The sequence below is a fragment of the Eurosta solidaginis genome, chromosome 3, assembly GCF_040869045.1.
Source record: "Eurosta solidaginis isolate ZX-2024a chromosome 3, ASM4086904v1, whole genome shotgun sequence".
NCBI classification, from domain to species: Eukaryota; Metazoa; Arthropoda; class Insecta; order Diptera; family Tephritidae; genus Eurosta; species Eurosta solidaginis.
In genome coordinates, this window is record NC_090321.1 from 125,428,975 (window position 1) to 125,443,246 (window position 14,272).

Here is a 14,272-nt window from a genome sequence, read left to right on the forward strand (position 1 = left end):
CTACGTCAAAATGGGTGGGGTTAACCGACTAAAAGGGATAAGTGTCCATATCTATTGAACCAAGCAAGATAGAATCGATTTTGTTTTTTATGATCAAATTTCTACGTCATACTGGGTGGGGTTAACCGACTAAAAGGGATAAGTATGCATATCTATTGAACCAAGCAAGGTAGAATCGAATTTGTTTTTGCTGATGATAGGTTTTTATGTGTATACTAATCTACAAGCTGATCCAAGGTTCTATCGTTAACGGTTCAATTTCTACGTCAAAATGGGTGGGGTTAACCGACTAAAGAGGATAAGTGTCCATATCTATTGAACCAAGCAAGATAGAATCGATTTTGTTTTTTATGATTCAATTTCTACGTCATAGTGGGTGGGGTTAACCGACTAAAATGGATAAGTATGCATATCTATTGAACCAAGCAAGGTAGAATCGAATTTGTTTTTGCTGATGATAGGTTTTTATGTGTATATTAATCCACAAGCTGATCCAAGGTTCTATCGTTAACGGTTCAATTTCTACGTCAAATTGGGTGGGGTTAACCGACTAAAAGGGATAAGTATCCATATCTATTGAACCAAGCAAAATAGAATCGATTTTGTTTTTGCAGATGATAGGTTTTTATGTGTATATTAATCCGCAAGCTGATCCAAGGTTCTATCGTTAACGGTTCAATTTCTACGTCATAGTGGGTAGGGTTAACCGACTAAAAGGGATAAGTATACATATCTATTGAACCAAGCAAGATAGAAACGAATTTATTTATGCAGATGATAGGTTTTTATGTGTATATTAATCCACAAGCTGATCCAAGGTTCTATCGTTAACGTTTCAATTTCTACGTCAAAGTGGATGGGATTAACCGACTAAAAGGGATAAGTGTCCATATCTATTGTGTGTGGGGTTAACCGACTAAAAGGGATAAGTGTCCATATCTATTGAACCAAGCAAGATAGAATCGATTTTGTTTTTGCATATGATAGGTTTTTATGTGTATATTAATCCACAAGCTGACCCAGGGTTCTATCGCTAACGGTTCAATTTCTACGTCATACTGGGTGGGGTTAACCGTCTAAAAGGGATAAGTGTCCATATCTATTGAACCAAGCAAGATAGAATCGATTTTATTTTTGCAGATGATAGGTTTTTATGTGTGTATTAATCCACAAGCTGATCCAAGGTTCTATCGTTAACGGTTCAATTTCTACGTCAAAGTGGGTGGGGTTAACCGACTAAAAGGGATAAGAGTCCATATCTATTGAACAAAGCAAGATAGAATCGATTTTATTTTTGCAGATGATAGGTTTTTATTTTTATATTAATCCACAGCTGATCCAAGGCTCTACCTTTAACTGTTCAATTTCTACGTCAAAGTGGATGGGATTAACCGACTAAAAGGGATAAGTATTCATATCTATTGAACCAAGTAAAGTAGAATCGATTTTGTTTTTGAAGATGATAGTTTTTATGTGTCTATTAATCCACAAGTTGATCCAAGGTTCTATCGTTAACGGTTCAATTTCTACGTCAAAGTGGATGGGGTTAACCGACTAAAAGGGAAAAGTGTCCATATATATTGTGGGTAGGGTTAACCGAGTAAAAGGGATAAGTGTCCATATCTATTGAACCAAGCAAGATAGAATCGATTTTGTTTTTGCAGATGATAGGTTTTTATGTGTATATTGATCCAAGGTTCTATCGTTAACGGTTCAATTTCTACGTCAAAGTGGGTGGGGTTAACCGACTAAAAGGGATAAGTGCCCATATCTATTGTGGGTGGGGTTAACCGACTAAAAGGGATAAGTTTCCATATCTATTGAACCAAGCAAGATAGAATCGATTTTGTTTTTGCAGATGATAGGTTTTTATGTGTATATTAATCCACAAGCTGATCCAAGGTTCTATCGTTAACGGATCAATTTCTACGTCAAAGTGGGTGGGGTTAACCGACTAAAAGGGATAAGTGTCCATATCTATTGAACTAAGCAAGATAGAATCGATTTTATTTTTGAAGATGATAGGTTTTTATGCGTAAGTGTCCATATCTATTGTGGGTGGGGTTAACCGACTAAAAGGGATAAGTATCCATATCTATTGAACCAAGCAAGGTAGAATCGATTTTGTTTTTGAAGATGATAGTTTTGATGTGTATATTAATCCACAAGTTGATCCAAGGTTCTATCGTTGTTTGAGCGACTGTCGTAGTCGCCAACAGCCAACCCTTCTATTTAATGGAAATTAGGCTTAGGGAAACGTAAACATGAATTTACCTGAATTTTATATTGAATTTATTTATATATGTACCTTTTACGTATAAGTACGCATTCTGAATTATTTGCACCTACAAATACGTAATATCATATATTACGTACATATTTATTAAATTTAAGAATTTGAAATGTTTGTATTTTACGCTAACGCGCGAGCGTATTTCACCTCTCTGGCAACCCCAACATTGGGTTGACAGATGTGACTATGTACGTACATACATACATTTTTATTATTGTTTTTTGACTTTTTGATCTTTTTTTATTAACTCGAAATTCTTTTACCATCGTGGTTGTGATCTCTTTTTCTCTTTTAAATTAAATTAAATTTAAAGAAATTGTTAACCCCTCTGGAAAAACAGGACTTTATAATTCCTGTAATATTATAATTAAAGTTAGTGAATTCAATGTTGTTTTATTTACAAACAAACCTCCCATAAATAACGAGGTGAGCTTATATTGCCATCCATCCACATTGCCACCACCGCCATATACCATCATAACATCGCCATCGCCACCGCCGCATCCACAACAGCTATATACTCCCAGGAAAGGAAAGTTGAATCGTGTCCCAGCACAGCCAGGTAAATTTTGTATTGCCAGCTCCCCTAAACAGTGGTCCTTCGACGCCACTAAGGAAACCAGCGCAATAAAAAACGCAAGTACCTTCGCCCTTTTCGTAAACCGTGAGTATTAAATGAGATATAATACAACCCAATCACGGAAAAAATATACATAAACGAGAAAAATCAAGGCAATTTTTATTTTCGAGGATTAAAATTTCCCGCCAATAATCATCATTTCCCGCCAAATTTTCTTAAGTTCCCACTAAATTTGCACATACCATTTCGTATATATATATATATATATAATAACCCCATATTGCAAAACTCAGTACGGTATATGTGCAAAGCAAAATAAGAAAAACTCAGTAGTTAGCTACAGTGGGCACACTTGCTAAAAGCACCCCTTATATTTTAATGCGACAAATCTCTTAATAATCTAAAATTTCCTCATTTTAAATTAAAATATCTCTTGTCGTTAATTAAATATATTGCACAACCTCTGCTAACTTCTGATTTTTCCCAATTTAAATTAATATAAAACGCAAAAAACATTTGTAAATCTCCATACTTGCGTATACATACATACGGATAAACAAAAGACAGAAAGCGACATAAGCGGTGAAACAAAATCTCATACAGTGGTACAAGAGTGGTTCAGTGCGTACACTAGCGTTTAAAAAATATATCTCTCTTGTGTAAAGCTAAAAAATTTTCCCAAGTAATTTAGTATTTCACTCTGTATCCCCAGTTATACAGTCCACAAAAATATCGATAGTGAAAATCTTAAAAAATAATTACTCATATTTACATATATATATATTTGTATTTTTCCCACGTATATTTAACCCTCACGCATATATACATATTAAATACAGTGCACCGCGGCACAGTGGTCAACTTTGTCTCGTCATACCCTCAAATTTCAAATTAATTAAAACCTCTTTACTCTCTATTAGGTTTTACACATACTCAAACCCCTCAAATAAATTTAACTAAAAAACTTTTTTTGGTTTTCAAAATTATTCTCTCTTGCTATTTAACGTGAATATAAACGTAACTCCCTCACACATAGTTAAAAGCAAATAAATACTCTCTATTCAAAAAAAAAAAGTTTTTTCTCTCTTAGTTAAATTTTATTAATTCTTAACTCTAAGCGACATAAAACAAAGCTCAAAAATGAGTGACGATGAAACCAAAAAAGGTGGCTCCAAAACTCAAGGAGTTAAAAAATTTAAAATCTCGTCTGCCCCCAAAAAATTTACATCCGAAACGGACAATTTTATGGAATATTGTGCTCGGTTTAGGTCGACGTCGCTCCAAGACAACACGGAGTCCTCACTCAAAATAAAAAACTCGAATATAGAAAAATTCTGGAATAGAGTTCAAACCGTCTTCGATAAGATTGTCGAAACCCCAGATCAGGACCTGCCCGAAGATTTTCCAACATCTGCTAATAGCATATACAGGTCCTGTCTCATAGCATACGAAGACACAAAAGCCCAGATAGAAGACCAGCTTCACTTGCTTAAACAAGCAAATGCCCCCGCTCCCCCTACCGTCACACCAGCTCCATCTGACAACTCCGGAATTTCGCTGAAAATCCCTCCCTGCGATACCGAAATATTTTATGGTGGTTATGAAAAATGGCCCTCATTTCGTGACATGTTCACAGCCGTTTATATTAACCATCCCAAACTCTCCCAAGCGCAAAAATTGTATCACCTCAGATACAAAACCCAAGGAAAGGCAGCTCAAATAGTCAATCAATGCCCCTTGACTGACGACAACTTTGCCTTAGCGTGGGAAGCCCTAAAGGCCCGATACGAGAACAGACGAGTTCTCGTAGATAATCAAATACGGGTCCTAATGCACTTAAAAACGATCACCACTGAAAACAGTGAGGATATACAAAAGTTGCAATCCTCAGTAAATAATTGTCTTTAGATTCTCGCCACGCAACAGGTGTCCACAGATAACTGGGATCCCATACTTATTTATCTCGTGACCTCTAAACTCCCTGAAAATACAGTCACGTTATGGGAGCAGTCTCTGACTTCAATAAGAGAACTTCCTAACTGGTCCCAAATGGACCAGTTCCTCACAACTCGATATGAAGTCGTAGAGCGAGTCGATCAATGGCGACCAAATAAATTTAAAGCCACCCCACAAGCTAGGCCATCATTTAAACCCCAGCAGTCGCATCCCTTTCAAAATAGATCGACCTCCCACACCCAGTCTCATATGACAGAGCAGCGAACAATGTACAAGTGCGCTATGTGTAAAACCTCATCTCACCCCCTTATAAGTTGCTTCAAATTTAAGAAGCTGTCGACCTCTGATCGCAGAAGGTTTGTGAGAGAAAACAATATGTGTTTCAATTGCCTCTCTCAGTCACACATATTGAAAGACTGTTCCAGTACTCAAACTTGCAATCAATGTCAAGATCGGCACAACTCAGTTCTTCACGAAGACACATCTCAAGTGCCGAAAAGACAACCCTCACGATTGCAAAGGACAGCCTCACAAGCCACGACCACGAATTCCACAGTCTCACCCGGCAATACTCCCGATCAAGCCAATGCTCTGGATGAAAGCCCTTCATGCTCGCAGAAAAGCCAAGTGCAATCGTTTTATTCCGAAAACGATTGTGAAATAATTTTACCCACGGCTATCGTTCCCGTAGAGCATAAAGGAGAAATTTTTAAACTACGAGCTCTTGTGGATCAGGGATCTGAACGAACCGTTATCTCTACCAGAGCCCAAGATAGACTCAAACTCTCATTCAAACCCTCTAGATTTGAAATATCAGGGATGGGCGGCAAGGTAGTTCAGACCTCAAACAAATTGTGCTCTCTGACTTTGGTATCACCCGATTTTAAAACCAGAATAAGTGCAGAGGCAATAGTATTACCCCGGCTAACAAAAATGCTCCCCTCGCTTAAGCTCACTAGCGAGCTTCAAGCAAAATGGGCACACCTCAACCTCGCAGACTCGAACTGTCACTCCCCCTCGCAAATAGATCTCGTCTTAGGCAGTGATGTAATACCGCAAATCATCCAAAATGGCGTTGAGAAACTTTCCCCCCATCTTCTAGCGCAGAAAACCATTTTTGGATGGATTCTGAGCGGTAGAGCTCCTGTGATGGTAAACGCTTTCTGCATGCAAGTGTCAGAAGTGTCGAACGAAGATCTTAGCTCTCTATTGCGTAAATTCTGGGAATTGGAGGAAGTTCCCACAAAACCCCAAATAATCCCAGAAGACGATTTTTGCGAAAATTTCTATGCAGCCACAACCTCACGCGATGATAACGGTCGTTATATCGTAAGGCTGCCGTTTAAACCCAGCTTCCCAGAGTCAATCTCATTATCCCACTCTCGGTCTTCAGCTCTAAGCCAGTTTCTTGGAATGGAGAGAAGTCTGCAGAAGAAAGGGGATTTAAAGACTCAATATGATAGTGTTCTAGAAGAATACCTCACCCTCGATCATATGGAGGAAACCGGCTCCTATGAAAAATTTGACGGAGGAAAATGCGTCTCATTTTATCTTCCTCATCACGCAGTTGTCAAACCCGAGAAAAAGACATCAAAGGTGCGGGTCGTGTTTAACGCCTCAAAGAAGTCGGCATCTGGACATGCGCTCAACGACGTTCTTTATACCGGCCCTACCCTCCAGCCCAATCTGATGCTTCTGATCCTCAAGTGGCGGACCTACCAGTTTGTTTTTAACGGAGACGTAGAAAAAATGTATCGTCAAATCATAATGCATGAAGACGACAGAGACTATCAGAGGATCGTCTTTCGCTCATCTCCGAGCGACCCCATAAAAGACTATCGTCTGAAAACAGTCACATTTGGTGTGAACTGTGCCCCCTACCTCGCCATACGTACTCTTCACCAACTGGCCAAAGATGTAGAGGAAACTTTCCCCAAAGCCGTCCCTGTTTTGACGAAAGAAACATATGTAGATGACATTCTCTCTGGCAGCCATGAAATTCTCTCTGCTGAAACATCTCTCTCCCAAGTCATCCAAGTGTTAGCGTCAGCAGGATTTCCATTACGGAAAATAACGGCCAATCACCCCAGTATAATAAAAAACATCAAAGAAGAGGACTTGCTAGATACCAATCTTTTGGAATTCGAGAAAGCAGGCAACACCAAAACTCTCGGCATACAGTGGAACGCTCTGACCGACACGTTTTCGTATACAGTGGACTCAATACCCCTCTCGTCCGCTAATACAAAACGACAAATTCTCTCCTCGGTCGGAAAACTGGGCTGGGACGAACCAGTGAAGCCCCTCCGCTTCATTAAATGGACGCAGTTCGCAAAAAATTTACCCAGCATCTCAGATATAAAGATACCTCGATGGGTTGACTATATGCCGAACCAGCATGTTGAACTGCATGGTTTCTGCGATACGTCAGAAAAGGCATATTGCGCCACTATATATCTGCGAACAACCCACGGTGCCACCACGTCGTCCCACCTTCTGGTCGCTAAAGGCAAGGTTGCCCCTCTTCGCACTACCAGTCTTCCAAGACTAGAACTATGTGCAGCTCTACTCCTTGCCCGACTAATCGCCGTCGTACAATCCCATCTCGAGCTCTCTCTTAAAAGTCTTTGCATGTGGTCTGACTCAGAAATTGTGTTAGCATGGCTCGAAAAGCCTCCCCACGCTTGGAAAACTTTCGTATCCAATCGAACAGCTGAAATTATGGATCTCGTCGGAAGTGCCTCCTGGAAGCATGTAGGCAGTCGCGACAATCCAGCAGACATGGGCACTAGAGGATGCAAACCCATGGACTTGGCAAATTCTTCGCTGTGGTGGAATGGCCCTGCGTGGCTGACCCAGCCCCCCGAAGCTTGGCCAAACCCATCTACCCGCAGCATCAACCCACCTGAAATTCGCCGAGTCGAAGCACTCTACTCAGCTGAAGATGACCCCGATGTATTGGATCGATTTTCCTCTTTTCCTCGCGCCCTCAGGGTCATGGCGTATGCCTTCAGGTTCATTAATAATCTCAAGGACCGAATTCGAGGCATTAAACCCGCTTACACTCCCTCTCTGCCTCATGAAGATCTCCGCAAAACGAAAAATAAACTTGTGACGTTAACACAAACCCGATATTTTCCTCGCGAAAGAGCATGCTTGGAAAATGCAAAACCCATTGATCAAAGAAGCTCTCTACTAACCCTCAACCCATACCTCGATGAAAACGGGCTCCTCAGGGTTCATGGTAGACTAGTTCATTCGACGTTGATTTACAATGAAAAACATCCCGTTATTATCCCAAAAAAATCAAGATTCGCTGTCCTCTATATACAGTACCTCCATGAACTTCTTCTCCATGCCGAAATACGTCTCATGCAGCAATGCCTCAGACAGGATCTCTATATTCCACGACTTAAACCCCCCATAAAGAGATGCATACATCAGTGCAAAACTTGTACCCTCCACAAGCAGCAAATGCGATCGCAAATCATGGCGGCTTTGCCCCCGGAACGATGCACATATGCTCCGCCTTTCACCACTACCGGTGTCGACTTTGCGGGGCCTTTCCAAATAAAAGCCTCCTTGCTAAGGTCTCACACCTTACTGAAAGGCTACGTGGCCGTTTTTGTCTGTTTCGTGACAAAATCTGTCCACCTTGAGCTGTGCTCGGACCTAACAACAAATGCCTTTCTCGCAGCATTCGCTCGCTTCGTCGGACGTCGTGGATATCCTGCCACAATGATGAGTGACAACGGCAAAACGTTTATTGGAGCTAAAAGAGCGACGGAAAAAGAGTTCGTTGACTTCATGAAAACTGCCTCTCAAGAAGTAATCGCAAAATACTCTCCCCAGGGCATTAATTGGAAATTCATTCCGCCCGGAGCTCCCCACATGGGCGGCTTGTGGGAGTCTGCAGTGAAGAGTTTCAAACTGCACTTCAAGCGGACTGCAGGAGCCCACAAGTTCACATTTGAAGAATTTACTACCCTCTTGGTAAGAATTGAAGCCGTATTAAACTCTCGTCCTCTCTCACCTTTATCCCAAGATCCCACAGAGTTTACCGCGCTGACCCCCGGCCACTTTCTCCGAGGTAGCCCCCTCCTCGCTATCCCTGAAGTGGATCACGCGGATTTATCTCTTATAAACCGATGGGACAGGGTAAAAAGTTTACATCATCAGTTCAGCAAAAGGTGGAAGGAAGACTACCTAAAGGATCTCCAAAAAAGGCAGAAGTGGAAAAATCCACAACCCGAACCCAAGGTCGGTGAGTGTGTCTGCATTCACGACGACTTACTTCCCCCGACTGAATGGCGCCTTGGACGTGTTGAAAAAATACATCCAGGTCCTGACGGTCATATACGTGTTGTTGACGTTCGTACTCAAACCGGCACCCTCACACGACCACTTGTCAAGCTCTGTTTCCTCCCTCAGACTGAAAGCCCACCCTCTCGGGCAACCCCGGAGAATTCGTAGCCACTCTCAAACCACCTCTGTCCACTCTTACCACATCACCGTCACTAATATGTCGTATTTTGCAACATAATGCCAGCTGAAATCCCCTGTATCAGTATTTCTCTCCACTAAAATACTTTTACAACTGTAATTACAGATCGCTATGGATCGTGCAAATCAGTCGTCGTCACGAAGACCAGTGCGGTCGGAGATCGTTGCTCCCAACCGCGCCAATGAATCACGCAGCTCGACACTAATAACGGATTACCGACGGTGCCGCATATGCACCCGTCAGCACGCTCTTCGGAACTGCGTCATATTCAAAAAAATTAAACCACCCCAGAGATGGATGCTTGCACGAGCCCATAAGTTTTGCCTGAATTGCTTGGCATTATCTCACATCACCAGCGAGTGCAGCTCGTACGACAGATGCCGGATCTGTGGAGCGCGACATCACTCCCTACTCCATCGGCGGGACGCTACCCCAAGCGCCCAGCGCGCCATCCAGGCACCCCGGCCTGGCAGATCCGCCGTACCGGCACCCCCTGCCGCCACCGAGCAACCCCGTTCTCGCCCGGGAAACAACATTCCCTCAGCAGCGCCCAGCATCGCACGACGCACCATTCGATGCACCGCACAAGGGCTGCAAACCGCCAACGCTAGAGGAAGAGTGTCCCAAATCCTCGTGCGAGATGCATTGCGGACCCTTAAGGAGCTACAGGAGGCTCTAGCCGCTGAACGCGCCTAGGGCGGGGACGATGTTTGAGCGACTGTCGTAGTCGCCAACAGCCAACCCTTCTATTTAATAGAAATTAGGCTTAAGGAAACCTAAACATGAATTTACCTGAATTTTATATTGAATTTATTTATATATGTACCTTTTACGTATAAGTACGCATTCTTATTATTGTTTTTTGACTTTTTGATATTTTTTTATTAACTCGAAATTCTTTTACCATCGCGGTTGTGATCTCTTTTTCTCTTTTAAATTAAATTAAATTTAAAGAAATTGTTAACCCCTCTGGAAAAACAGGACTTTATAATTCCTGTAATATTATAATTAAAGTGAGTGAATTCAATGTTGTTTTATTTACAAACAAACCTCCCATAAATAACGAGGTGAGCTTATATTGCCATCCATCCACATTGCCACCACCGCCATATACCATCATAACATCGCCATCGCCACCGCCGCATCCACAACAGCTATATACTGCCAGGAAAGGAAAGTTGAATCGTGTCCCAGCACAGCGAGGTAAATTTTGTATTGCCAGCTCCCCTAAACAATCGTTAACGGTTCAATTTCTACGTCAAAGTGGATGGGGTTAACCGACTAAAAGGGAAAAGTGTCCATATCTATTGTGGGTAGGGTTAACCGACTAAAAGGGTTAAGTGTCCATATCTATTGAACCAGTCAAGATAGAATCGATTTTGTTTTTGCAGATGATAGGTTTTTATGTGTATATTAATCTACAAGCTGATCCAAGTTTCTATCGTTAACGGTTCAATTTCTACGCCAAAATGGATGGGGTTAACCGACTAAAAGGGATAAGTGTACATATCTATTGAACCAAGCAAGATAGAATCGATTTTGTTTTTTATGATTCAATTTCTACGTCATACTGGGTGGGGTTAACCGACTAAAAGGGATAAGTATGCATATCTATTGAACCAAGCAAGGTAGAATCGAATTTGTTTTTGCTGATGATAGGTTTTTATGTGTATATTAATCTACAAGCTGATCCAAGGTTCTATCGTTAACGGTTCAATTTCTACGTCAAAATGGGTGGGGTTAACCGACTAAAGGGGATAAGTGTCCATATCTATTGAACCAAGCAAGATAGAATCGATTTTGTTTTTTATGATTCAATTTCTACGTCATAGTGGGTGGGGTTAACCGACTAAAAGGGATAAGTATGCATATCTATTGAACCAAGCAAGGTACAATCGAGTTTGTTTTTGCTGATGATAGGTTTTTATGTGTGTATTAATCCACAAGCTGATCCAAGGTTCTATCGTTAACGGTTCAATTTCTACGTCAAAGTGGGTGGGGTTAACCGACTAAAAGGGATAAGTATACATATCTATTGAACCAAGCAAGGTAGTATCGATTTTGTTTTTGCAGATGATAGGTTTTTATGTGTATATTAATCTACAAGCTGATCCAAGGTTCTATCGTTAACGGTTCAATTTCTACGTCAAAATGGGTGGGGTTAACCGACTAAAAGGGATAAGTGTCCATATCTATTGAACCAAGCAAGATAGAATCGATTTTGTTTTTTATGATTCAATTTCTACGTCATAGTGGGTGGGGTTAACCGACTAAAAGGGTAAGTATGCATATCTATTGAACCAAGCAAGGTAGAATCGAATTTGTTTTTGCTGATGATCGGTTTTTATGTGTATATTAATCCACAAGCTGATCCAAGGTTCAATCGTTAACGGTTCAATTTCTACGTCAAAGTGGGTGGGGTTAACCGACTAAAAGGGATAAATATCCATATCTATTGAACCAAGCAAAATAGAATCGATTTTGTTTTTGCAGATGATAGGTTTTTATGTGTATATTAATCCGCAAGCTGATCCAAGGTTCTATCGTTAACGGTTCAATTTCTACGTCAAAGTGGGTGGGGTTAACCGACTAAAAGGGATAAGTATCCATATCTATTGAACCAAGCAAGATAGAATCGATTTTGTTTTTGCAGATGATAGGTTTTTATGTGTATATTAATCCACAAGCTGATCCAAGGTTCTATCGCTAACGATTCAATTTCTACGTCATGCTGGGTTGGGTTAACCGACTAAAAGGGATAAGCGTCCATATCTATTGAACCAAGCAAAATAGAATCGATTTTATTTTTGTAAATGGTAGGTCTTTATGTGTATATTAATCCATTAGCTGGTCCAAGATTCTATCGCTAACGGTTCAATTTCTACGTCAAAGTGGGTGGGGTTAACCGACTAAAAGGGATAAGTATCCATATCTATTGAACCAAGCAAAATAGAATCGATTTTGTTTTTGCAGATGATAGGTTTTTATGTGTATATTAATCCACAAGTTGATCCAAGGTTCTATCGCTAACGGTTCAATTTCTACGTCAAAGTGGGTGGGGTTAACCGACTAAAAGGGATAAGTATCCATATCTATTGAACCAAGCAAAATAGAATCGATTTTGTTTTTGCAGATGATAGGTTTTTATGTGTATATTAATCCACAAGCTGACCCAAGGTTCGGTCGTTAACGGTTCAATTTCTACGTCAAAGTGGGTGGGATTAACCGACTAAAAGGGATAAGTGTCCATATCTATTGAACCAAGCAAGATAGAATCGATTTTGTTTTTTATGTTTCAATTTCTACGTCATAGTGGGTGGGGTTAACCGACTAAAAGGGATAAGTATGCATATCTATTGAACCAAGCAAGGTAGAATCGAATTTGTTTTTGCTGATGATAGGTTTTTATGTGTATATTAATCCACAAGCTGATCCAAGGTTCTATCGTTAACGGTTCAATTTCTACGTCAAAGTGGGTGGGGTTAACCGACTAAAAGGGATAAGTATCCATATCTATTGAACCAAGCAAGATAGAATCGATTTTGGTTTTGCAGATGATAGGTTTTTATGTGTATATTAATCCACAAGCTGATCCAAGGTTCTAACGATTCAATTTCTACGTCATGCTGGGTTGGGTTAACCGACTAAAAGGGATAAGTGTCCATATCTATTGAACCAAGCAAAATAGAATCGATTTTATTTTTGTAAATGGTAGGTCTTTATGTGTATATTAATCCATAAGCTGGTCCAAGATTCTATCGCTAACGGTTCAATTTCTACGTCAAAGTGGGTGGGGTTAACCGACTAAAAGGGATAAGTATCCATATCTATTTAACCAAGCAAGATAGAATCGATTTTTTTTTTGCAGATGATAGGTTTTTATGTGTATATTAATCCACAAGCTGATCCAAGGTTTCTATCGCTAACGGTTCAATTTCTACGTCATACTGGGTTGGGTTAACAGACTAAAAGGGATAAGTGTACATATCTATTGAACCAAGCAAGATAGAATCGATTTTATTTTTGTAGATGGTAGGTCTTTATGTGTTTATTAATCCACAAGCTGATAAAAGGTTTTATCGTTAACGGTTCAATTTCTAGGTCAAAGTGGATGGGGCTAACCGACTAAAAGGGATAAGTGTCCATATCTATTGAACCAAGCAAGATAGAATCGATTTTTTTTTGCAGATGATAGGCTTTTATGTGTATATTAATCCACAAGCTGATCCAAGGCTCTATCTTTAACGGTTCAATTTCTACGTCAAAGTGGGTGGGGTTAACCGACTAAAAGGGATAAGTATCCATATCTATTGAACCAAGCAAGGTAGAATCTATTTTGTTTTTGAAGATGATAGTTTTTATTTGTATATTAATCCACAAGTTGATCCAAGGTTCTATCGTTAACGGTTCAATTTCTACGTCAAAGTGGATGGGGTTAACCGACTAAAAGGGATAAGTGTCCATATCTATTGAACCAAGCAAGATAGAATCGATTTTGTTTTTGCAGATGATAGGTTTTTATGTGTATATTAATCCACAAGCTGATCCAAGGTTCTATCGTTAACGGTTCAATTTCTACGTCAAAGTGGGTGGGGTTAACCGACTAAAAGGGATAAGTGTACATATCTATTGAACCAAGCAAGATAGAATCGATTTTATTTTTGTAGATGGTAGGTCTTTATGTGTATATTAATCCACAAGCTGATAAAAGGTTTTATCGTTAACGGTTCAATTTCTAGGTCAAAGTGGATGGGGCTAACCGACTAAAAGGGATAAGTGTCCATATCTATTGAACCAAGCAAGATAGAATCGATTTTGTTTTTGCAGATGATAGTTTTTTATGTGTACATTAATCCACAAGCTGATCCAAGGTTCTATCGTTAACGGTTCAATTTCTACGTCAAAGTGGGTGGGGTTAACCGACTAAAAGGGATAAGTA